This window comes from Hemiscyllium ocellatum, chromosome 5, assembly GCF_020745735.1.
Source record: "Hemiscyllium ocellatum isolate sHemOce1 chromosome 5, sHemOce1.pat.X.cur, whole genome shotgun sequence".
Classification (NCBI taxonomy): Eukaryota; Metazoa; Chordata; class Chondrichthyes; order Orectolobiformes; family Hemiscylliidae; genus Hemiscyllium; species Hemiscyllium ocellatum.
Window position 1 is genome coordinate 53,041,227 of NC_083405.1, and position 25,985 is coordinate 53,067,211.

The window sequence follows — 25,985 nt, forward strand, 5'->3', positions numbered from 1 at the left end:
TCTTCTGTACCACCTGTTTCTTAAATGAGAAGCCTTTCAGGGTGATGACAGAAAGCATTTCTTCACACAAAGTTGGTGAAAAGTTTGGAATTTCCTTTCTAAGAAGTTATTGGGATTAGGTGTTATGAAGACTTCAGTACTGAGATGGATACATTTGTGATGAACATGACAGAACTAAGGTGAACAGATGAAGCTGAGACCCATAGAATAACTTGTGGAACAAATTTGAGGAATTGAACGGACTATTCCTGTTTGCATTGAATTGGGAAACCAAGCAATATGCAGAGTCATAGCTGATCTGTTTATCCCCTCTAAATGCTTCATATAAATTAGAGATTAGTTCCATTACTTCAGAAGATAGTTAAGTGTCAACCATGTTGGTGTAGGACTGGGGTCAAATATGGGATAGTTGAGGTAAGGCAAAGCAGGTGTCCTCTGAAGGATGTGGTTGAATCAAGTGGATTTTAACAATAGCTTCATGGTCAAATTTATTAATGCAAGCTCTTCTGGGTTTTATAAAAACTGAATTCAAATTTTCTCTATGGCATTGTGGAGTGTTAACCATATTACACTGCTCTATTAGTATCTCATTCAAAATATAAATATCACTGATTAGGGATGAAATATGTATACCCCACCTGCAAATAAATATAATATTCTAACAAGATGCTTCACTTCACTTCTGCACACATTAACAACTTTTAGCCCTTGAACTGCACAATAATGAATTGGTAGTAGATGTAATAGTTTCCAGATTTGTTACATGTCAGCTGTCAAAAGTCATGCACTACAGTTTGCTAATTTGCTTTCAATCATGGGCAACAGCTTCCATTGAACTCTTGTATCCATTGTTGATAGGCATCACTGAGCCAGCAATAATAAGCCACATTTCTAAAATCATTAGCTCAGTTCAAAGGATTCCTAAATTTCTTGCCATCAGTTTACTATCAGGCAAACATAGTGCAGTCCTACATCTTTTAGCAAGATAGTATGTTCGTCAGCTCACATTAATTTCAGTTGAATCACAGAATTGCCAGCACTTATGTAAAAACCTGTCACTTTTCATATTCAAATTAATATTTTTATACAGTGATTTCAGTTCCTTCTACCATTTTATTAAATACTAAGAGATGAGTTAGCAGAGGGAAATTTATTGATCATTCCATACAGTTAATCATCAAGTTAACCATTTATTTTGCATGACTTCCATATTGGAAGTTCAGGAAACAACAGGGAATTAGGCATACCTTTAAGCTAAAATAAGCTTCACCCCAACATAGTTTCTCAACCCAACTTTAGATTCAAGCTTTTCATTCTTTACTCTGTGACACTGTCAAGGCACCACCAGTCTTTAACATTTTCAATTGAGCTAAATCAAATTAATTACTTTTGAAAGAGGAGTCATTTCATTTTGTCAGCAAAATGCCACTCATTTTGTATACAAAAAAAAAAGGTCCTACAACCAATCAACTGATCTGTTTTAGTGGCATTGATTAAAGGTAAAAAAATCCCATGACACCAGGTTCAGGTCCAACTGGTTTATTTGAAAACACTAGCTTTCAGAGCATCTGATGAAGGGGCAGCGCTCTGAAAGCTAATGTTTTCAAATAACCCGTTGGACTATAACTTGGTGTCGTGTAATTTTTGACCTTGTCCAACCCAGTCCAACACTGGCACCTTCACATCTTGATTAAAGATGAAAGCTAGTCATAAAATCAGGAGAATTGTTTTGATTCTATTCAAAAGAATTAAACCATTTCTTACATTATACATTATAGTACAGGCAACTGGGGACCATGGTTTAATACTTCACTTGAGTCCTGTATACTTACATGGAGTCACAGAATCCCTACAGTGTGGAAACAGGCTCTTCAGCCTAATTAGTCCACACCAACCCTCAGAAGAGTAACTCACCCAGAGCCATTCCCCAACATATAACCCCTGACAAAAGCACCCAACCTACACATCCCTGAACACTTAATTTAACATGGCCATTTCATCTAGCCTGCACATCCTTGGACTATGGGAGGAAACCAGAGCACCTGAAGGAAACCTATGCAGACACGTAGAATGTGCAAACACAAAGAATTTCAGAATGGAGATAGCTGGAAATTTTTTGATAGGTTGGTTGCTTGTTTGGTGAGAAAGCAACCAGGAACCAGATGCCTAGAACATAGGAGGCTATGGGGTTTTGTAACACAAGGGTAGTGACCCTACCTAAGGCATAAGGTTAGAGTTTAAGTCTCACTGGTCTCAAGGGCATGTCCAAAACAGGTTCATTAAAAATATTTAGGATGTTATGAGGATTTGGAGTTTGATGATAAGAGAAATAGGGTATTGTAAAGGTTGAAGGGGAGTAAAAGATTCCAGGGGATGTAGGGGTCATGGAAATGGGAATCAATGAAAATTTGTGGAGAGGGATGTTCTGACACAGCAGGTTTAGCTTGTCGGGCCTTGCTCTGCTCTGATTTAGGACAATGAAATCATTAAATCAGAGACATTTACTGCAAAGGAGAAAACTTGGTCCATTGTGTCTTTTCTAGTCGAAAGCATACGACCCAGACAAATTCAGTCTTCGAGTTCTTTGTCCATTGTCTTGAGGCCCTTCAAGTGCATCTTCAAGTAACTGCAGTCCCATTAAATGCATTGACCTCATGTGTCAAGTCCTTTTCATCTTTTTTCACCTACCAGGATTCCCAAGTCCCAAAAATAATCAGAACTCTTGTCTGTTAAAAATAAGAGAGCTCTGTTCACATAGCAGAGTATAGACCTATAAAAGATATTCTTGGCATATTGTCGTGTCCGGAGAGTAAATTGGTCATCTGAGACACCCACGTCTCATTTGAAACAGAAATCAATGGGCTAGGGTGGGGTTCTGGAGTTTCTCACTCATTCCTGGATATTAAAATTCACCTCGTTACCCATAAAACTATAATAATCTATCAAAAGATCAAAGTTGAAAAATCACACAATGCCAGGTTATAGTCTGGTGCTCCAAAAGCTAGTGTTTCCAAATAAATGTGTTGGACTATAACCTGGTGTTGAGATTTTTAAACTTTGTCCACTCCAGTTCAACACCGGCACCTCCAAGCCATATAATAAGATCATATGATACAGGAACAGAAGTAGGCTGTTCACCTCATCACATCTACTCCCCCATTCAATCATGACTGATATCAGTACTGTATTGAAGAGATAATATGAGTCACCCCAAAAGTAGCAGGCTTGAAATTTGATGCAGGTATATTACAGAAGGTCAACTTATTCAAACTAATTTTGAAAACCAAAATTTTGGCATTATTTATTATAACCATGAATATTCTGACAATCTGGCACTTTTTAGGCAGAATGTGCCTAAGAAGATCAGCACTAATTCATCTCCTGCCACTGATATGAACAGTCTCCTATTCTTCATTGGAGCAGAATAGTACACAAGGCACAAAAAAAAGAGGAAGAATGTCTAAAAGTCTCAGTTCTATGTCCCAGTATAAGTCCAACTTCACCTTGATTGGTTTGAATTTTAATGTTAGGTTATCTCATTTCACAAATAGTTTGTTTTCATTTTTCACATTTGCATTGCCTGGATATAATAATTTGCAAACATGAGCAAATTCTGCTCTTTCATTGCTTGATATTCTTCCCCTCCATGTAGAGAAGCCTTTTTTTTCAGCACAATAGTATTTCATTTTTTTGAATCTGACATTAAAGCTGTTTCATTCTGCCTAAGAAGTGTCAGATGGTCAGAATATTCATGGTTATAATAAATAATGCCAAAATTTTGGTTTTCAAAATTAGTTTGAATAAGTTGACCTTCTGTGATATATCTCATCAATTTTAAATATATGAGGACAGAAATGGGTTCAGACAATTCCCAGTGGAACCTGCAAAAAAACTGCTTTGGTCAGGTGTCCAAATTCCAGGTAACAATTCCCTGACCTCCAGGAAACTGAAGTGATTGCTGCTGATTAGCTTATTTACTCAGAGTGGCATTAGGGTGGCACAGGTCAAATATCTCCACAGACAGATAGTCACCAGAGCTTCATGGGCCTGGGAAAATTGAGGTGCCTTTCCACTAGTCCCAGACATTTACATCCAACAGAATTTTGCACAAGACTTCCAGAGGCAATGAAAATGCTACTTTGTACACAGTTTTGGATAATCAGGAAACATCTCCTGTAAGATTTTTCCTAACTTTAATCCAAATTGATTTAGATTTAACTGGGACTTTTTGATCTTTGACCCAGGTCATGTATCCTGGAGAATGTATATTCTAAATAATATGCGAATGTATTTCTTTGTTTATTGAATGCCTCCCAATAAAGTCCAACCTGGTAGTAGGTAGCCTAAGTTTTAAGGTAGACTAACAGCTCAATAACAGCAATTGGGGAGATATATTTTGGTAGGTCCAATAAAGGGAGGGATATACCGAATAAATGGTAGTTCCCTAGGTAGTACTGGTGAACAAAGGGACCTTGGCAAACAAGTCCATATAACCCTGAAGGCATTAGCGCAGGTAGACAATATGGTGAAGACGACATATAGGATGCCTGCCTTCATTAGTCAAGGTGTAGAATATAGAAGGAAGGAAATCTTGTCACAACTTTATAAAACATGATGAAGCCCCAGATGGAGTATTATACACAGTCCTGGTTGCCACACTATTGAAAGGACTTGGTTGCACTGGAGAGGTACAAAGGAATTTCACCAGAATGCTGTCTGGGATGAAACATCCAGCCTATCCAGTCTGAGACTTGAAGCTGGGGAGACTGAGGAGGGATCTGATTGAGGTGTACAAAATTATGAGCAGCATGGATAGCATAGATCAGGAGAATCTTTTCTTCATGGCAGACACCATAAGATTAGGTGATGAACAAGTGGTTGAGATGAGATTAGTAAAAAGGTATTTTCACCAAGAGAGTGATGGAACTTAGGAACATGCTCCCCCTACTCATGAATAGAAAGTAAAAACAAATTTACATTTCTCTGGTGACTTTCATGGCCTCAAGACATTTAAAAAAAAACATCCCAGTTAATGGTGTTCTTTTGTATCACAGTGATTGTTGTAACATGAGTAACTAAAATTAACTGAGGTGCATCTGTGGGGAGGGGACACCCTAAACACCACCTTGCACTCAAAGTCACTTTTCATTGAGTCGATGAGTCCAACCTAAATAGAGATGGAGTTTACCTGTGATAGGAGTCCCTGCATTGCCAGAGACACAGGTTCATGGTAGATGGTGGAATTGGAATTCAATAAAAATCTGGAATTAAAAATCTAATGATGACCATGAAAGCATTATGAATTGTCAAAAAAAATCAGGTTCACTCATGTCCTTTAATGAAGGAAACTGTCAACTCTATCTTGTCTGGCCAAAAAATGATTCCAGATCCAAAGCAATGTGACCTTCCTTTAACTGTCTTCTGAAGTGGCCATGCGAGTCAATTCAGTAATATTGAACACTAGAAAGAAAAAAAAAGGAAATATATCCAATAAGACCACCTGGCATTAACGAAGGCACCAGAAATGACAGTGGCCAAACTGTTCAGTTGCCCCTGCAAAATCCTCTTGGGCCAAGTGCCAAAATTAGGAGAATGGACTTGCAGACTCATCAAGCAACAACCTGACATTGTCATCTTCACAGAATCATATCTTACATCACCATCACTGGGAATGTCAGACTCCACTGGCAGCACAGTGATGTACATAAAGGGAGAGTTTCCCTCAGAATCCTTAATAATCAGTCTGGACCCCATGAGGTCTCATGTCATCAGGTCAAACAAGTGCAAGGTACCTCTGGGGATTGCAATGTATTACCATCACCAACCTTCCCACCCACCTGATGAAGCAGTCCTCTTCCATGTTAAACAGCACTTGGAGGAAACACAGACTGGCAAGGGCACAGAGTGTAATCTGGTTGGGGATTTCAATATCCATCACTGAGAGTGGCTCAGAAGCACCACTACTGAATGTGCTGGTCAAGTCCAAAAGGATCTAACTACTAGATTGAGTCTACAGCAGATGGTGAGGGAACCAACAAGAGGGAAAACTTACTTGACCCTAAGTTTTAAACAACCTGCCTGCTACAGATACTGCTACTATCATAGACAGTTGTAAGAATGACCAGAACACAGTTCTTGTGGAGACAAAGTCTCATCTTCACATGAAAAATACCCTCCATTTGTGTGGCACCACCACTGAGCTAAATGGGACAGACTTCAAACACAAAAGGAAACTGGATATCCATCAAGGCCATCTGCAGCAATCAAATTGGACACCAATACAATCCCCAACTTTACCACTACCACCAAGCCAGGGGATTAACACTGATTCAGTGAAGAGTGTCGGTGGGGATGACCAGAACTGCACCAAGCAAAAGTGAAAATAAGATTTCAACCCGGTGAAGCTTTCAAACAGGACTGCTTGTGTACCAAACAGCTTATTCACCAAGAGAGAGAGACAGAGCTAAATGATTCTACAGCCAACAGATCCATCTAACTCTGCAGTTCTGATATATCTAATCATGAATGGTAGTGGACAGTGAAACAACTCACTGGAGGAGGCTCCATAAAACATTCCAACCTGCAATGAAGCACTTCCAGGTACTCTGTAATATCATCCTTAATAATAGACTCTAAAATCTTACCTCGGATCCAGGTCAGGCTAACTTGGTTATAATTCCCTACTTTCTTAGAAGTGTTACATTAGCCATTTTCAGCCCTCTGGGACCCTTCCTAACTCTAATGATTCCTGAAAAGTCATCCCCAGAGCCTCCACAATCATCTCTGCTGTCTCCTTCAGATCCCTGGAATGTAGATTAGCTCAAAGATGATATATCCACCTTCACACCTTCCAGTTTCCCCAGCATCTTCTCCTTAGTGATGGCCACTACACTCTGCCTCTTGACCCTCATGAAGTTCTGGTATGTTGCTGGTGTCTTCCACTGTGAAAACTGATGCACCAGAAACAAAAAGGAACCAATTAAAAAAGGTTTTCTTGAATGAAAGAAAGCACAATTACATTATCTGTTAAGCCTGAGAAAAATGACAGACATGTTGTCAACCATATACACACAAGTACAATGTTAAAAAGGGATAATAGCCAATCCAAAAAAGGAAGATGAAAAAAATGTACTTTTTACTGTCCTTAGAATATCCTTGAGAATAACAATATTAGCCAGAGACAAGTTTGCTTAATCGAAGTCATGTCCTCAGGAGTAGTGATTATTTTAGTTGTCCTTTAAATTCTTTTTGTCCTGTTGTTTCTTTTTGAGTAGCTTTGTCACTGGTCACTTACTCACTTGAGAATGAACTTTCTTTAGCTGATCCCAGTCTCAGATCCATCTTGCCTGCTCTGTCAAAAGCAGTTCTTTGAAATAGAGTTCCTTGCTTTGAAGGTTGACAATTGTAGGCAATATCTTTCATCTCAGACATGAGAGAACTGTCATACAGGTGACAATCAATTTAGGTGAGGAGGATATCCTGACTGGTTTCAGCTAAACAACTAATTTTCTACATAGATTACCCAGATTTTGTGAAAACAATGTGATTTGTTGATTGCTGAGGCCATTTTAAATCAGTGTAATTTTTTCCCCTCTATTTAAAGCTATTTTATTCCAAGAATGTCTTAAAATGACCATGGAATTTGAAAATCAATAGTTCACATGTTACTATGAGCATTACAAGTCCTAATTCCTTCAGGAATTGAATTCCTTGGAGAAAATTTAAAACTGTTAACTTTTAGGTCTTTTGTATACTTTTCCATCTCTTGTTCTTCCTCACAATTCAACCTCTCTGCTGTCATAAGCCTGCATTTTGCTGAGATAATTAAGATTTCACCAGAGTAGAAAGTCTTGACGGACCATGACAGGAACACCATATTTACTTTCAAGAGTTGAACGGTTAAGGAGCTATCTTTGGGAACCTGCTAATTAAGGAAGGCAAGTTGACCAGCAGCAAGTCCAGTTGGATAACCTTCAGCAATGCTCAGCTGGTGGCTTTCGATGAGAATGCAAGGCATTTCAAGACGGGGGCATCTCTGAAAAGTGACCAGCGATCACTAGTATCCATACACACAAACAAAGAGGGACAACAGTTCAACTGGGACAATATATCCATCCTGGGGCAGACTAAACAAAGGCACACAGGGGAATTCCTAGAGGCCTGGCAATCAAATCAGAACTCCATTAACAAATATATTGATTTGGACCCCATTTACCAACCTTCAGAAAAAGAACTGCAAGTGAGATCACCCACCATAACAGACCAAGACACAGATAGAAAGTGGAACAGAACACCAGAGCTTCATCAGGGGCTCATTGATGATATTACCTAGCATGGTGACAAAACACCTGAAAACAAACTTACCAGCTCAGCGAGCTAACTTACAATTTGATGTGAAAAATTATGTCCCTCTCAAACAGGGAGTGTGTCATTTTCTGCACATCCTATTTATCTCAGAGCAATGCAGAGATGTTTCCAGAAGTTTATTTGCAATGCTTAAAAATATTTCAGGAATTTACACACACCTTCACAGCTCAGAGCTCAGATCCTTTCTGGAAGTCTCAAATATAGAGTCAACCACTTGACTCTCTAGCTCCACCCACAGTCTTAAAATCAAGACAGTGTACAAGGATCAGTGAACCAGACCAAACAAAAAAAGAATATTTTAAATCATTGAACACTGCTGCACTAACAAAAGCTGCCAGGCTATCAATGTGAAGAGGTGTCAGTCTTAAAAGGGAGTTGGTGCAGCTTAGATTAGTGCAGTTTGATTGTGCAGGCCAAACTAAAAGTTTCAAATTAATCCCTTCAATCTATACAATTTAACTGTTGCAGCTTCAACAGAAATACAGACAGGAGGGCATTAATTCATTTGGATAATCGATTATTCGGTTAACTGATTAAATGCCTTTTCTCTGGGGCTCAGAGTTTTTTTAAGTCTGCTCGCCATTCAGGACACTGCAGCTCCCGCCCACCCCATCCAATAGCACCCCCCTGCCTGCCCCCCCAAACCCCGTCCAACACCTCACCCCCACCCACCCCCAACCCTGACCCCCTTTCACCCCTAACCCTGTCCAACATTGCCCCTTCCACCCACCCCACACCACCCCCAGTGTGCCCCACAACCCCATTCAACACCACCACCCATCCCACCCAACACTGCCCCCCCCACCCAACACTGCCCCCCCCACCCAACACTGCCCAACACTGCTCCCCGCCCAACACTGCTCCCCAGTGTGCCCCACCAACCCCATTCAACACACCACCAGCCTGCCCCCCACCCCCATCCAACACTGCTTCCCCCCACTCCCACCCCCATCCAGCACTGCCCCTGCCCCCTGTCTGGGCAGCCAGACTGGACAGTAACAAACAAGACTGCTGCTGCCTTTGTGGGGTAAGTCTCCAAATAGCGTACACACACAAAACTTTTAACAGCAATGTTTTGACAGCTTCCATCTTTGCCCTGTACAGGACAATGTTGAAGAAGTTATCTGGGGAAGGGGGCGGTTTAGGCTACACCCCTCTGTAGAACTCCAGGGAAAGTGTGGGAGGTCAGTCATTTGGAGATGGTGCCTGTTTAATCACTGAACAAAAGACACGATCACTGTCGGAAACGCATCTTCGATGTAATGTTTCCATTGGGACCTCGAGATCTCCTTCAGATAATCTGATATTCGGATAATCGAGGTTCCTCTGTATACCACTGGACAAAGCAAAATGCTGTGTTAGTGAATAACGTCAAGCCTTATTGATTATAATGAAACAAAATCATACATGCATGCATGTAACAGCCAAATACTCTTTTAATACTGAACAAAGAAACAAAACTGTGTTCCCAGAAATACAGAATAATCTCTGGACAAAATAAGGAATATGAAGGAATACTCATCATATACTTCAGGCTGAATCCAATTCCTTTTTGTGGACAGGAAATCCTCTTCCTTCCCTCAGACAAATACCTCCAAGCTTTCATTCTCAGAAAATATTGCTAACTGTCCTTGAAAACTGACTTTTGGGCAGGAAATGTCTTCCTTCTTTGAGTACAAACACCACAAGTTTCCACAAGAAGAGGTATGCTTAAACTGACACATCTTTGAGTAATCTAAACTCCAACTGATGTGGGCCAGACCCACACTGCCCTAAAACATCTGGAGAACTTTTATACATTTTTTTCATATTTGAAATCATTATTTTATACTTGTCTTTGGGAATAAAAACTCTTGAATTAAAAAGTTATTGTCAAATCTCAGTTTGCTCATAATATGATACTGCATACTTTAATTGGTCTTCCTTAGTTGCATAAATTGCCTTAAACATAAGACAATAGAGCATTTTAGACTGGCTGTATCTTGTTCCTTTGAATTCTGTTGCCTGTCTATCTCTCACAATGTGGATAAACCCCATTTTTTAAAACATAACCAGTTATTAAGATGTATTAGTAAAAATTAAGAAAAGTACAGACTTTATTCACTGATGATTATTAATTACTTATTCTTTAATTACAGCTTAATTGAGGTGCTTTTTCCAATTACTCATTGGTTTCTGATTAATAACAAGGCTTGTCAGTGTTTTGACTAATGTGTGCCCTAGTCAAAATGGTTCTTGGATTCAAGCAAAATGGCCTCTTTCCCTTGTTAGACCAGCTGAATATACATGTTTGTAGGAAGCTTCTGAAAATAGTTAGATTAATTAAATTTTTAAATAAAATCCAAAATGCAGGATTACTTACAGAGGAAATCCTTCCATGTTATGGTCCGAGATCATAGTTGTGTCTCTCTGACACTCACAGTTCAGTCTGATGGGGTAGAATTAAAAGAGGCCTTGCTGTCTTCTCACTTGTCACTGCAAGGCTGCGGCTGTGTCTGCACAATGGCCGATTCCAGCCTCAGCAGAATGCCTTTTTATCATCTGGAAGATCCCAGCAACTTCACCAATTTAAAATCAAGTGTGGACTTAATTGAACTTAATTAGCTACAAATCAACTACTTGCCAAAGCCAGCAGGTAACCGAAGCTAGTCAGATCCTGCCTCTGACAAGATAGTTCCACTCCAATGCAAGATCCTTTCATTTTCATCCCGGTTCTCCGTCCCAAGCCATAACCATGGAAACAGGGAAATTCAGTCCTTCATTTCTTTTTCTGATTTGACATTGAATTTTCTCGCTATAATTCACACTTCCTTCTTAGTCCTTGCGCTATAAATTTCCTAATCCTCCAATCTGATTGTTTATTCTGTTGACTCAGTTCACAGATGCCCCATTTTCTCCACTGTACTGTTAATAGTTTGCATTTACAGCAGCTTTGTAAGAAAAATATTTTTGAGCTGAAAGATATAGTAGCAGATCCAACCACCAAGATCAAATGTGACTCGTAGCCAACAAATAACAACATGTCCTGGCCTCCTGACTTGGAATCTGTACAGTTCAATTCCACAGTGAGCAATTGAGTCATTAGAAAGTTTCGGAACTACAATCAATTAAATATTGTTCCACCTAATTTGTGTGCTATAGGTGATAATATGAAGATCATTAAATCAATGTCATCACTTTTTCTTCTCAAGTATCCAGAAAATTGATGTATTATTTTCCCCGCAATAGAAGAGCTATACAATATTCAGCTCTTTTGTGCATTTATTGATTGAACACCATCTGAACCTTTGAAATTCATATTCCAATAATGAGCTAGGAGTAATAGTAAGAACGCTTGTAGGGTGAATTTTGCCAGGAATACTGTTAGAGGGTCAGATGTTGAAATCTATAACATTGCCACTTTTACCTTTTAACTAGAATAATTCTTTGGCTATGATGCACTTTGAGATGTTCTGAGATTATGAGAGTGTTACATAATTGCAAGACTTTCTTAACTACTGATTAAACAAGAAACCTCAAAAGGATATAAATTCTAAATTTTTTTCTAGAAGACAGTTTCAATATTTATTTTAATAAAACCTGATTGTTTTTAAAGGTAAATCAAAGAAGACTTGCAGTTCATTTTAAAGCTAATTAAGATTACATTCAAAGAACAAAGAATGTTTTTAAACCTAATTAAGATTACAGTCAAAGAACAAACAATATTAATTCTTAATTATGTCATTCTGTCCCTCTGTACATATTCATGCTCAAATAAGCAAAGATCTATTACTTATGTCTAACCTACAATTTATAGTGGTTTATCCTACATGTACCTACATTCTCAAGAACAAGAGGTTATGTGGAGCTGATGTTGAAAGTTAGCAAACAATAATATCCTTAAACCATAAGACCATCAGACAGAGGAGCAGAATTAGACCATTTGGCCCATCAAAACTGCTCCACTATTTAATCATGGCTGATACGTTTCTCAAACCCGTTCTCCTACCTTCTCCCTGTAACCTTTGATCCCCTCAATAATCAAGAACGTATTTATCTCTGTCTTAATTAAACTCAATGACATGGTCTCCACAGCCTTCGGTGGCAATGAGTTCCACAGATTAACCACTCTCTAGCTGAAGAAATTCCTCCTCACCTCAGTACTAAAGATTCATCCCTCCACTCTGAAGCTATGTCCTCAGGTCTTACTCTCTCGCTCATACTAGTGAAAATATCTTCTCAACATCCACTCTATCCAAGGCTTCTCAGTATTCTGTAAGCTAAAATCAAATCCTTCTCATCCTTCTAAGCTCCACCGAGCACAGACTCCATGTCCTCAACCACTCCTCACCAGACAAGCCCTTCATACCCAAAATCATTCTTGTAAACTTCCTCTGGATCCTTCTAATGCCAGCACAGCCTTCCTCAGGTATGGAGTCCAAAACTGCTCCCAATATTTCAAATGTGATTTGACCAGAGTCCTATCAGCCTTAACAGTGCATTATAGCCCTCTTGAAATGAATGCTTACATTGCACTTGTCTCCCTAACTTCCAACTGAACCTGTATGTTATACTTAAGAGAATCCGAAACTAAGATTCCCAAATCCCTTGTGTTTCAGATTTCTGAAGCCTTTCCCCATTCAGAAAATAGTCTACACCTTGATTCTTCCTGCCAAAGTGCATAACCTCACACTCCAATTGCATTCCATCTCCCAATTATTTGCCTGCTCTCCTCGCCTATCCAAGTCCAGCTGCAACCTCCCTGCATTGTCAAAACTACTCATCCCTCCACCTATCTTTGTGTTATCTGCAAACCTAGCAAGAATGCCCTCAGTTCCTTTGTTCTGATTGTTATCATATATCATGAACAGTCATGGTCCCAACACAGACCCCTGCAGAACTCCACCGGGTCATCGTCTGTCATCCTGAAAAAGACTCCTTTAAACCTGCCCTATGCCTTCTGCTAGCCAGCCAGCCAATCCTCTATCCAAGTCAGTACCTTGTCCCCAACACCAAGGGTTTTTGTCTTATTTAACAGCCTCCTACGCAACACCTTGTTAAAGGCCTTCCAGAAATCCAAATAGATCATGTCCGCTGGCTGTCCTTAGTTTAACTTGCTCATGCTCAGACATGACCACGCCCTTGATGAAGCTGTGCAGACTCAGCCATATTTTATCATGCATGTCTTAGTACACCAAGGAGGAGAAAGTGAGGACTGCAGAGGGGGGAGAGTCAGAAAGTGTGATGCTGGAAAAGCACAACAGGTCAGGCAGCATCTGAGAAGCAGGAGAGTTGACATTTTGAACATAAGCCCTTTAACAGGAATGTCAGGACATTCCTGATGAAGGACTTATGCTTGAAACATCAACTCTCCTGCTCCTTGGATGCTGCCTGACCTGCTGTGCTTTTCCAGACCCAACCTTTTCAATAGTGCCAAATACACCACAAGCTTATCCTTAGCAATGGATTTGAAAATCTTATCAATGACTGAAATCAGGCTAATTGGTTTATGTTTCCTGTCTTCTACCTTCCTTCTTTCTTAAACAGGGGTTAGCCATTTTCTTGTCTTCTGGGACCCTCCCTGACTCCAGTAATTCCTGACGGGTCATCACCAGTGCTTCTACAATTTCCTCAGCTGTCTCCTTCGGAATTGTGGGATGTGGTCTGTCTAATTCAGGTGACTTATCCACCTTTAGACCTTTCAGCTTCTCCAGCACCTTCTCTTTAGTGATGGCCACTGCACTCATCTCTGCCTCCTGGCTCTCTTGAAATTCTGGTATGCTGCTTGCACTTTCCACTGTGAAAACTCATGCAAAGTACTTATTCAGTTCCTATACCATTTCTTTGTTCCCTATTACTCTCTCTCCAGCCTCATTTTCAGTGGTCCACTCTTGCCTCTGTTAAATTTTAGATGCCTAAAAAAGTCTTGAAATCTTCTTTTATATGACTAGCTTACTCTCATATTTCATATTCTGCCTCATTTTTGCATTTTTAGCTATTCTCTGCTAGTTTTTAAATGATTTCTAATCCTTTGGCTTCCCATTAATCTTCATCACATTGTGTGTGTTTTTTTCTTTTATGCTCTCCCTGACCTCCCTTGTTAGCCATGGTGGCCTCATCCTTCCCTTAGTGTGCTTCTCCTTGTGATGAATTTCTGACTGTGTCTCCAGAATTACCCCCAGAAAGTTCTGCCATTGCTGCTCACCATCTTCCTTGCAAGGCTCTCTTTCCAATCAACTCTAGCCAGTTCCTCCCTCATGTCTTTGTGTTACATTTACCCAATTGTAATACAGTTACATCTGATTTCAGTTTCTCCAATTCTCAAACTACAGGACAAATTCTATCATATTATGGTCAGTGCCTACTCAGAATTCCTTCATCTTAATCAGGTCTGCCTCATTACACATGACCAAATGCAGACTTGCCTGTTTTGAGCACACCTACGCCCTTGAAATCAACGATGCCCTCCAGTGCATCTCCTTCATGTCCCACACCTCTGCCCTTGAACTCAACCCCTCCAACCACAACAAGGATAGAGACCCCCTGATCCATACCTTCCACCCCACCAATCTTCGGATATAGTGCATTATCCTCCGCCATCTCCCCGCCCCTATCAGCATGCCGCAGAGACCATTCCATCCATGACTCCCTCATTAGGTCCATGTCCCCCCACCAAACCACGCCCCACTCCCTGAACCTTCCCTTGCCATCACGAGAAGTGTAAAACCTGTGCCCACGCCTCCCCCTTCATCTCCATCCAAGGCCCCAAAGAATCCTTCCACATCCAGCAAACATTTTCTTGCACATTCAAACACCTCATCAACTGTGTCCATTGCTCTCAATATGGTCTCCTCTACGTTGGGGAGACAGGGTGCCAACTTGTGGAAGCTTTCAGGGAACATCTCTGGGACACAAGCACAAAACAAACCCACCACTATATGACTGACAACTTTGATTCACCCTCCCAATCCACCAAGGACATACAGTAACTAGGAGGCCAGAACTAGAGGGCATAGGTTTAGGATGAGAGGGGAAGATATTAAAGATATTAAAGAGACCTAATGGGCAACTTTTCCATGCAGAGGGTGGTACGTGTATGGAATGAGCTGCCACAGGAAGTGGTGGAGGCTGGTTCATTCGCAACATTTAAAAGGCATTTGGATGGGTATATGAATAGAAAGGATTTGGAGGGCTATGGGTGCTGGCAGGTGGGACTAGATTAGGTTGGGATATCTGGTCGGCATGGACGGGTTGGACAGTTTCCATGCTGTACATCTCTATGACGCTATGTCACTTGGAGGAAGAATGCCTCTTCTTCCGCCTTGGGACTCTTCAACCACACGGCGTCAACATCAACTTCACCAGTTTTGTCATCTCTCCTCCCTCTACCTCATCCCAGATCCAACCCTCCAACTCAGCGCTGCCCTCTTGAGTTGTCGTACCTGTCCATCTTCCTTCCCACCTATTCGCTCCACCCTCCTCACCAACCTATCACTATCACCACCCACCTGCATCTACCTATCATCTTCCCAACTACCTCACCCCCACTCCCTTATTTATTTCTCAGCCCCCCTCCTACCACTACCCCCCACCCCCCCACCCCCACCAACATTCCTGAAGTAGGGCTTATGTTCAAAACATTGATTGTCCTGCTCCTCAGATGCTGTCTGACCTGCTGTGTTTTTCCAGCACCATACTTTTCAACTCTGATCTCCAGCATCTGCAGTCCTCACTTTCTCCTTTTCCCTTGTGGGCTCTACCACAAGCTGCTCCAAAACTCCATCTTGTAGACCTTCCACAAATTACTTCTTATTGAGATCCACTATTAAACTGATTTTCCAAGACCACCTGCAAATGGAAGGCACCCATGATTATTGTAATAGTGCCTTTTTTTACATGCCTTTTCTATCTCATAATTATTTTCTTCTGAACATCCTGACCACTGCTGGGAAGCCTAAATATCATTCCCATCAGTCTTTTTTTAACCATTTGTGGTTCCTCAACTTTACTCACACAGATTTGATACCTTCCAACTCTATACCACTTCTTGCTATCGATTCAATTTTACTTTCTTATTGACAAGGCAACGTTGCCCCCTCTGCCCATCTGCCTGTCCTTTCAATAGATGTGTATCCTTGCCAGCCCCTTGCAGACACATCTCTGTGATACCCACATCGTACCCATCAATTCCAATCTGCACCACAAGCTCATTTTGTGTTTTGAATGCATTTACGTCCAACAGCCTCAGTCCTGCATTGACTGCATCCTTGTGTTTCTCACATCTGTCCCGTTATCCACTTCCCAGAGTTTAGATTCCTGTCGCTCTCCATATTCTCTGTCCTGTTATTGTTCTGAAACTTTAATAATTATTGTTAACCCGTCCCCCCTTAACTTTTTCCATAATTTTCCATGCAACTAAAACCAGGCCTTCGCCCAACAATTTAACTCCCCCAGCAGAACCTCTTTCCCCACCCTACCTGTATCATTCATACCCATGTGGACCATGACGGCGGATGGTATGGTGATTCTGTGGTTAGCATTACTGCCTCACAGCACCAGGGACCTGGGTTTGATTCAAAATTCGAGCGACTGTTTGTCTGGAGTTTGCATATTCTCCCCGTGTCTGTGTGGGCTTCCTCCCACAGTCCAAAGATGTGCAGGTTAGCTAGATTGGCCATGCTAAATTGCCCAAAGTGTCCAGGGATGTGTAGGTCAGGTGCATTAGCCATTGGGAATGCATGGTTACAGGGATATTGTATGGGGTAGGTCTGGATGGGATGCTGTTTGAACGTATGGTGTGGAGTCAGTGGCATGAATGGCCTACCTCCACATTATGGTGATTCTATGATCAAGTGGATTTTTCCCCTCATTCAAAATTCCTCTGCAGCCCAGATGACATATCCCGAACATGGACACCAGGTAACGGTGTCTATTCCTCTGACATGCTATCTTCAAATACAACTACATTTCTCTTTTCTCCACCCCTCTTAAATTGCTCCCTATACCATGGTGCCTTGGTCAGTTTGCTCATCCTCCCTATAATCTCCACTATCAACCACACAGGGAGTAAGAATCTCAAACTTGTTAGATAATCTCAAGGGCTGAGGCTCTTTGGCACTACCTCCTGGTCCGTCTACCTGCATGGTTCATAATCACACTTTCCTGTTCCTGACCACTGAGTAAATTTGTGGTAGTTAATCTCAGGAGTTTAGCTTCTTCCTGAAACACAGCAACTCTCTCTCTCGTTGATATGTCATAGTGTTCAAAGCTCAGATCCCAGCTCATCAACTCTGATCCAGAGTTCCTCAAACTGCCAGCAGTCGCTACATAGTATGATCATAATGAACCACAATGGGATCCATCAATTATACAGAGACATTGCCTGGCCCTGTAGCTCTATTTCAGTTATTTCATTCTTAGTTCGGTTTTAAAAAAAATGTAATTATCTTTTAGTTTGTAATGTGAAAATGTGTCTCCGACTTACCTTCAGTCTGAAAATTACCTATGATAATAGTCAAATTAGCAGAGATCACCAACCAATGAACTTATGTTTATGTGTGATGTCACCCTTGTGTGCTTGGCCCCGATCCTGGACTTCAGTTTGTCCAGTTAGAAAAAATCTTACAATCGATGGACCAAAAAAAAATCAAACAAATAGCACCTCTCCCCTGCTGCACCTCTTCCTGTCAGCACTGAATTCCCATGATACCTCCAAAGTCCTCAGTAGGGCTGTCTCTCATTCTGGATGTTACCTTTCCTTCCCGTCTATGTGAAGCTGACTAATGACGGAACTGTGCTCTCTTACAATATTATTATGTTAAAGTATTGAAACATACAGGCAGCTGTAAAAATATAGGATGTACGTAAGAAACAAATCTGTTCTAGAGATTCCCATAATATGTCTAATGACTGTATTTAAGAGTATTGCATATCAGCATAGTTCCAGGTTTTTGAAATATAATCTACTATCACATCTTTCAAATTGTTCGAAAGCAATAAATTATTATTGAGGCAGATTACATCATAAATGTCATGTTAGATAACAAATAATTTATAGACAGAATCTGTCAGGAAATATTTTATTTTTCAGATTATACAGCCCACGTAATAACTCATAGCTTACAAGAGGAATAAAATATTGCAAAAGATGAGGCTACAAAGCTGTGTATAGCAAACTGGGAGGAAGAACCATTTTAATCCAAGTTTGATCAATACAAACATATCAACCAGAATAAAGACTTGTGTTTGAAGGATTATTTCTTTTTGAATTCAAGGTTAAAAATGGTTCTCACTAAAAATAAGAGGTTATCAGAAGTGTTGTAATCCAATGTAATCCACAAACTACAGTATATATTTGAAGTCAGTAGAGAATTGCATCATGCATGTGTTGTACATCAATATGATTACAAAGTTGTATTGTTCATGAATTCAATGTTAGATACAATCGTGTCTGTCCTTTTACAGATAAAGCTAACATTAGACTGGAGTGCAGGTGGCTCATAGAAAAAAGAGCTAATAAAAAGCTCAAAGGTACCTCACAATTTATTTTATTTTCAGTGGCAAGCACAAATCCTTCCCATTAACAAGACTACTCTCAGTTGTATTTTTCTTTGTTGCTGGTATGATTTGTCAGAATAGCATAAAGAACTACTTACAGTCAAAATTATTTCAATAAACCTTTATTGATGTATATTTTGGAAACATGCTGTTGTTAATCTCCAATTGAATTATTTTCATTTAATTCTACTCCTAGTATTGTACTGAGCAGCAACATAAACCCACTCAGCCATACTCACGTGGCCTCGGGGAATGTCACTTTGCTGTCTTTGGAGTCTTCCTTATCTGCAGTTACAAAGAATTAATTAATTGATGCTCTGACTAGCCTCATCTTGACAAAAACATATGATGTTCAAATGTTAAACATGGAAGGAGAGATGAAACTGTCAGAGAAAGGTTGAAAGCAGTTATTAATATAGTTTTTGATAAATATCTATGCAGGCTCACACTGTGTCTCATCTGGCTGCATCTCTGAAAGTAGTTAATCTGATTGATGAAGATCCCATTTCAGATTATCTCCCCTGCTGAGTTTAATAACAGCACTTTTGCAAAATTCCCCATCACAATGCACTGAACTTCAATCAGTCATGTGTTCCAGTCATGTGGGCACTAAGCCCCTGCAGATACTCACAGCGCTGTCTGTCCCACTGTGATAGCAACTGCAATTCGCACTGTAAGGGTGTGTGGGAAGTCATTTCCACCTCCCTGTCATGTACTCTACAATAGCAGACTTAACCACAAAAGTTGTCTGATAAATATTGTTCATGCCGAAATCAATCCCTGAAATTCAGAGGCATTTTTTCAACTGCCAAAAGGATATTGTCTCCTACATAAATGTATATGTTTGATAAGCAGAATTATTATAAAGCAGTGAATATTTCTGTTTACTGCATTGCCAATAACATCCAAGACTTGGTAGATAAATTGTAATTGATTCTGCACAGCAATGATATGTCTCCAAATCACAGCCATCCTTAGATTGTGGACTCCAATTGTGTTGACCATTCTTGAACTCAGAAGAAAGCTTTTATTTTCTTGGAATAGTATTGTTTATGAAGGAAGATGCGAGATATGAGATGATCAGCAGATTGACAGCATTGCCATTGAATAATCCACATAGTAGAATGAGGTTGATACATTGGTCAACCTGAGGTTGGTCAGGTGATTTAGGTATTGGAGGGTCACTCTGAGACTGTATGGAAAAGTAAGACATGAAATTGAAAATGCCCATTAGTGGAAATTCAATATATTTGTACTAACTAAGGCTCTCTTGTCAGTTATCTAAAACATATTAAGATGGACCATAAGACCATAAGAGTAGAAGCAGGCTATTCGGCCCACCAAACCTGCTCAGCTATTCAATAAAATAATGGCTGATCTGATAACACAACTCCACTTTCTAGTCTTTCTCCATCACCCTTGATTCCCTTACTGATTAAAAATGTTTATCTCAGTCTTGATTATCCTTAACGGCTCAGTCTCTACAGCCCTCAATGAAGAATTGTTCCTTATCTTTGTCTTAGATGGGGGTTACTTGCTCTGAGATATTTTATTTAGTCCTAAACTCTCCCACAAGGGAAAACAATCTTTCAACATCTACCCTACCCAGCTCCCTAAGAATCCTATATGCTTCAATAAGGTCACTTCGCATTCTTGTGAATTCCAATGGGTCAAGCCCAACCTACTCAGCATCTCTCCCTAAGAAGATCTTTCCATCCTCAGAACCAACCTACTATACTTTCTCCAGAATGCCCTCAAAGCCAGTATATGCTTCTTTAGCTAAAGGGACCAAAACTGTTCATAGCATTCCAGGTGCGATCAAACTAAAACCTCATAAAGCTTTAGCATGACTTCCCTATTTTAGTACTCAATTCCCCTTGAAATAAAGGCAACAAATTTATTTGTCTTTGCTATTACCTGCTGAACTTACATGCTAACATTTTGTGATTTATGCACGAGCACCTGAAAATGCTTCAATACAGCAGCCTTCTGCAGTGTTTCTCCATTTAATTCATTTTCAGTTCTTCTATTCCTCTTGCCAAAGTGCATAATTTCACATTTTTTTCACATCATATTCCATTGGCACATTTTTCCCCCTCACTTAACTTGTTTATCGCACTGCAGACTCATTGTATCTCCTCACCACTTGCCATCCTACCTATTTTTGTGTCTTCCATAGTTTTGATGATAGTACATTAACTTCATCAAAGTCATTAACGTACATGTCACTAATTGTGGTCTCCAGCGCTGAGCCCTGTGGCACTCCTGTAGTTATAGGTTAGATTCTGAAAGCAGCATCTAATCCCAACACTCTGTCTTTTGTTAGTTAGCTAGTTCTCTATGTTGTATATTACCTCATACACCATTGTCACTTATTTTATTAAGTAGCCTTACATTTGATATCAAATGCTTTTGAAAATAACAATATATTACATCTACTGGTTCTTTTCTATGTATCCTGTTTGTTACCACCTCAAAAGAATCTAATTGAATTTGTCAGGGATGATTTCCCCTCCAAGAAACCATGCTGACCTATTTGGTTATTTTGTGTATTTCTAAATGCTCTGCTGTCCTTTAAAATAGACTTTCAGAATTTCCCAATGACACATGTTAAGTTACCTGACCTACGTTTTTATTGTCTCTCTCCCTTTTGTATGAGGTGGTTACACTGGCAATTTTCAAAACATCCAGAATTTCTCCAGAAATCAAAGGATCCTTGTAACATTACTATTTTGTTTAAAATCCTAGGATGTAGAGTAATAGGGTAGGGGAATGAGTTTAGGAGAGTTACTCTTCAGAGGGTCGGTGTGGACTTATTGAGCCTAATAGCCTATTTCCACACAGTAGGGATTCTATGGTTCAATGATGCAACCCAACAGATAAAAGGGCCTTATTGGCCTTTATTCCCATTTGTTTCCCCAGTACTTTTTCTCTCCCCGCTCCCCCAAGCCCACTTTTGCCAAATTATTATTTTGTATTTCTGGAGTGCAATTAGTGCCTTCTACTGTGAAGACTGATGCAATATTTGTAGTCAACCCCTATGCCATTTCCTGAGTCACTCATGCCATTTTCTCAGCCTTACTCTGTCAGTGGTCTCAGCCCTCTTTGACTACTCTCTTTCTTTTTATATTATTATAAAAACCTTATTGTCAGTGTTTTATTTTCTATCACTTGACATTTTACCCTCATAGTTTATTTTTGCCTTCTTTATTTAGACTACACTCTACCTGGTTCACTTTGCACAACCACCAAGGAACTCCAATGTAAGTCAAAGTCAGAGTCTGGCTCAATTAATAGAGTGAGAATCTTTCATCCATCTTCAGACTGTGACTCCAAGATTATATTACCCAACTTTAGTGTTGGTGTGAAGTGAAATGAATTTATACCTATGCTAACCTTAATGGATATAAGAAACCAAAAAAAAACACACTTATCTGAAACATTTCACACAACAATCTATCTTATGGTGAATGCAACAAATTGCTCATTATCATTAGCTTTTAGGCTATTGCAAATCCCCTGGAGCTGAAAACTGTTAGAGTATTAAAGACAGTAGTCTTTGTGATTTTAGTCAATAAATTTCTATCAGCAATGTTATCCTATGAATGATCAACTTAAAATACTTCTCTTCATAAGAGCCCTTAGCTCTATTCAAACTAATATTCATTAAAATGGCAGCAATAGTAACTTGGTATGAGGAGGACCCAATTTTATTTAAGCAAACCTGTTACCTAAAGGTGCTGATGAACCTGAAGACATTAATGCATTTTTTTTCCATTCCTGTGATGTGGCTGTCACTGACTCAGCCAGCATTTACTGCCCATTCCTAGTTGCCCTTGAGAAGGTGGTAGTAAGCTGCCTTCTTGAACTGCTGCAGTTTATTTGTTGTAGGTGGAATCACCAGGTTTTTGAAAAAGTATTTCCAGAATTTTGATCCGGCGACACTGAAAGAAGAGTGATATATTTCCAAGTCAGGATGATGAGTAGTTTGAAGAGGAACCTGTAGATGATGGTGTTCCTATCTATTTGCTGCCCTTGGCCTTCTATATGGAAGTTGGCACGAATGTGTAAGGTGCTGTCTAAGATGTTTTGATGAATCTCTGCAGTGCATCTTGTAAATGGTAAACACTATTACTACTGATCTTTACTGTTGGAGGGAGCAAATGTTTGTGGACATGGTGCCAAGCAAGTAAGCTGCTTTGTCTTGGACAGTACCAAGGTTCTTGACTGTTATTAGAGCTGCACCCATCCAGGCAACTTGGAAATATTCATAAGACATCTGACATAAGGCTTGTAGATGATGGATAGGCTTCGGCAAGCTACTCATCATAAGTTCCCAAGCCTCTGATCAGCCCTTGTAACCACCATATTTTTATCGAGAGTGTAGTGCTAGAAAAGCACAGCCAATCAGGCAGCATCCGGGGAGCAGGAGAATCGACATTTCAGGCATAAGCTCTTCATTGGGAAGGGCTTATGCCCAAAAGGTCGATTCTCCTGCTCCTCGGATGCTGCCTGACAGGCTGTGCTTTTTCAGCACTACACTCTCAACTCTGATCTCCAGCATCTGCAGTCCTCACTTTCTCCACAGTATTTATATAACTAGTCACATTTAATTTCTGGTCAAAGATGACCCCATACTCCAGAATGTTGATAGTGGAAGATTCAGTAATTATAATACCAATAAAGTCAAGAGGTGATGGGTAGATTCCTTATTGTTAGAGGTGGACATTGCCTGACACTTGTATGATGCAACAGTTACTTGTCACTCCAAACCTAGATATAGTCTAAGTCTTGCTACATTTGGACATGGATGGTTTGTGTATCTGAGGAGTCGTACATGGCACTGAACATTGTCACTTGTTAGACAACATTCCCATTAATGATGTTGCGAAGAGGAAGAGGAAGGTCATTGATAAAGCAGAAGAAAATGTTTGGACGTTAGACACCAGTCTACAGCAAAATGTCTGAAACACCAAAGCTGTTGGGTAATAAGGAGAAGGACATGATAGCCAGTAGACTGTATTTCATAGGATCCCAATTTGTATTTTTACTGCCCGACTCACTCGTTTGTAAGATAATATCAAAGGTAAACTGTTGCACAATGACTAAACTACTTTGGATCTTCCATCTATCCCTCACACAAACTTGTTGGAAAGATTATGTGGAACCGAAATAATAAGTGATGACAGTCTTACACATGTTCATTTCAGATAAAGCCTCTATGATGTATGAAGCTCAGGGCTTGAATTTCAGTTACAAATTAGGTAAAAGCAAAATACTGCAAATGTTGGAAATCTAAACAAAAGCAGATGAAATTTTGACAATCTCTCCTGACCACCATCCTTCTGTTCTCTCACATTACTCCCCATATAGTTTGCTCAAAACCCATTGTGTTTATATCTTTCTTCAATGCCAATGAAAGTTGTCTCCATAAATGTTGTCTGACCTATTGAGTATTTTCAACATTTTGTGTGTGTCACGCAGGAGCTTCATTGCTGCCTGAACTCGTTATTTGTCAGACTCTGTGATGTCCAGTGTTCCTTCCTGTAGGTTTATACACTCTCTTCCTTGTATGAGTTGTTTCTGAGGCACAGTTAAGCTTACCAATGATTTTGCTAGGTTTGGCTATTAATCTTAACATTCATGTGTCATTCAATTGGTGGTCAATTACTTTCCAAACTGTGCATTGTGCAGATCATGACATCACAGTTGCTAGTTTGTTGCTAAATGAATGCCAGTAATGTTGCAAAGAATTATATATTGCGATTAGCCAAATACTGATGAGAAATGAAGCAGGAAAATGGTTTTCAGATGAATAGACAAATTTATTACCTTGATATGCAAAGCCACAGAAGATGCTATTGTAAAGTCCGTAACAGCTACATGTTTCTTTAATAGTTAATAGCTTCATGATACAGGCATTATATGATGGAGTACAAGTACTTGTACAAGTTATTTGGTCAGGAACGTAGAAAAGGTTAAAAGGAAAAAGCTCAGTCAAAAACACAAAGAAAGACAGAAGCAGCAAGGAGTGCTTTAGTTAGAAGTTGATTAACTTCATCATGAATTCAAATAGAAATCGAATGTAATTGTTTGGTTATACAGAGATTTTGATGGTATTTCTCAATGAGGATTTATAAAGTGCCTTACAATGTTTTTCAAAAATTAATTGTTTTGAAATGGAGCAAATAAAAAAACCACTATTCCACATTCGATAGTGTTCCAAAAACAACAGCAAGAGAATCGGTTTGATGGTATGTTTGAGAAAGAAATGTTACCTGGTACACTAGAAGATCCCAAAATTTTTATTTGAATAAAATACATGATGCATGCACTTCATTTTCCTGTGTTGAATTTTTTCTCTTCCCAAGCTGAATTTTGGGATCCCTGATTTTCAATTACCCTCAAATCTGTGCTCTGACTGACTTTGTTCAAGGCATAGCATTCCCCATGATCATTATCCTGCTAAATCTTACTGGAGGTAGGCTGGGTCATTTTTGGCAAGTTTCATGGAGGGTTTCTCTGAGAGGACTAGCGAGTTTTCTCACACTTTCGCCACAAACTCACCTCATTAATCATGCCCACATTGAGACCCACTCATCCTATTCTCCCAATTGCCATAGGCAGAAGTACTCATCACTCTCTGGTTACCCCAGGATGCCTGGCATCAATGCAATCTTTGAGCCCAGCTATTCACCTGGTTATCGTTGGCAAGCTGGAGGTGCCCTTTGCTGTGTACCCAGTGGGACAGCAACCAATGCTGATCAGGGCACATGCATGTCATGGCTAACATTTCATTACATATGCAAGTGCACATTCATACATCTGCTATTTAAGCACCACAACACCCAGCTTAAGTATCCTTGGTCACATCCCATCTTACAGCCTTCTCTAAGTCAGTGCTACTCTTCTCCCAATGCCCAGCGTTCAATGGGATCATCATTCAACTGTATTCAGCAACATTAAAAGCAAACGTAATGTTCTATGTTCTATGTTCAAACATCAAGGCAAACAAAAGCTGCCCTTGCCCATTTGAGTAGAAATGGAATGCTGACAAATTTCCAGACAATGAGTGACCAGTT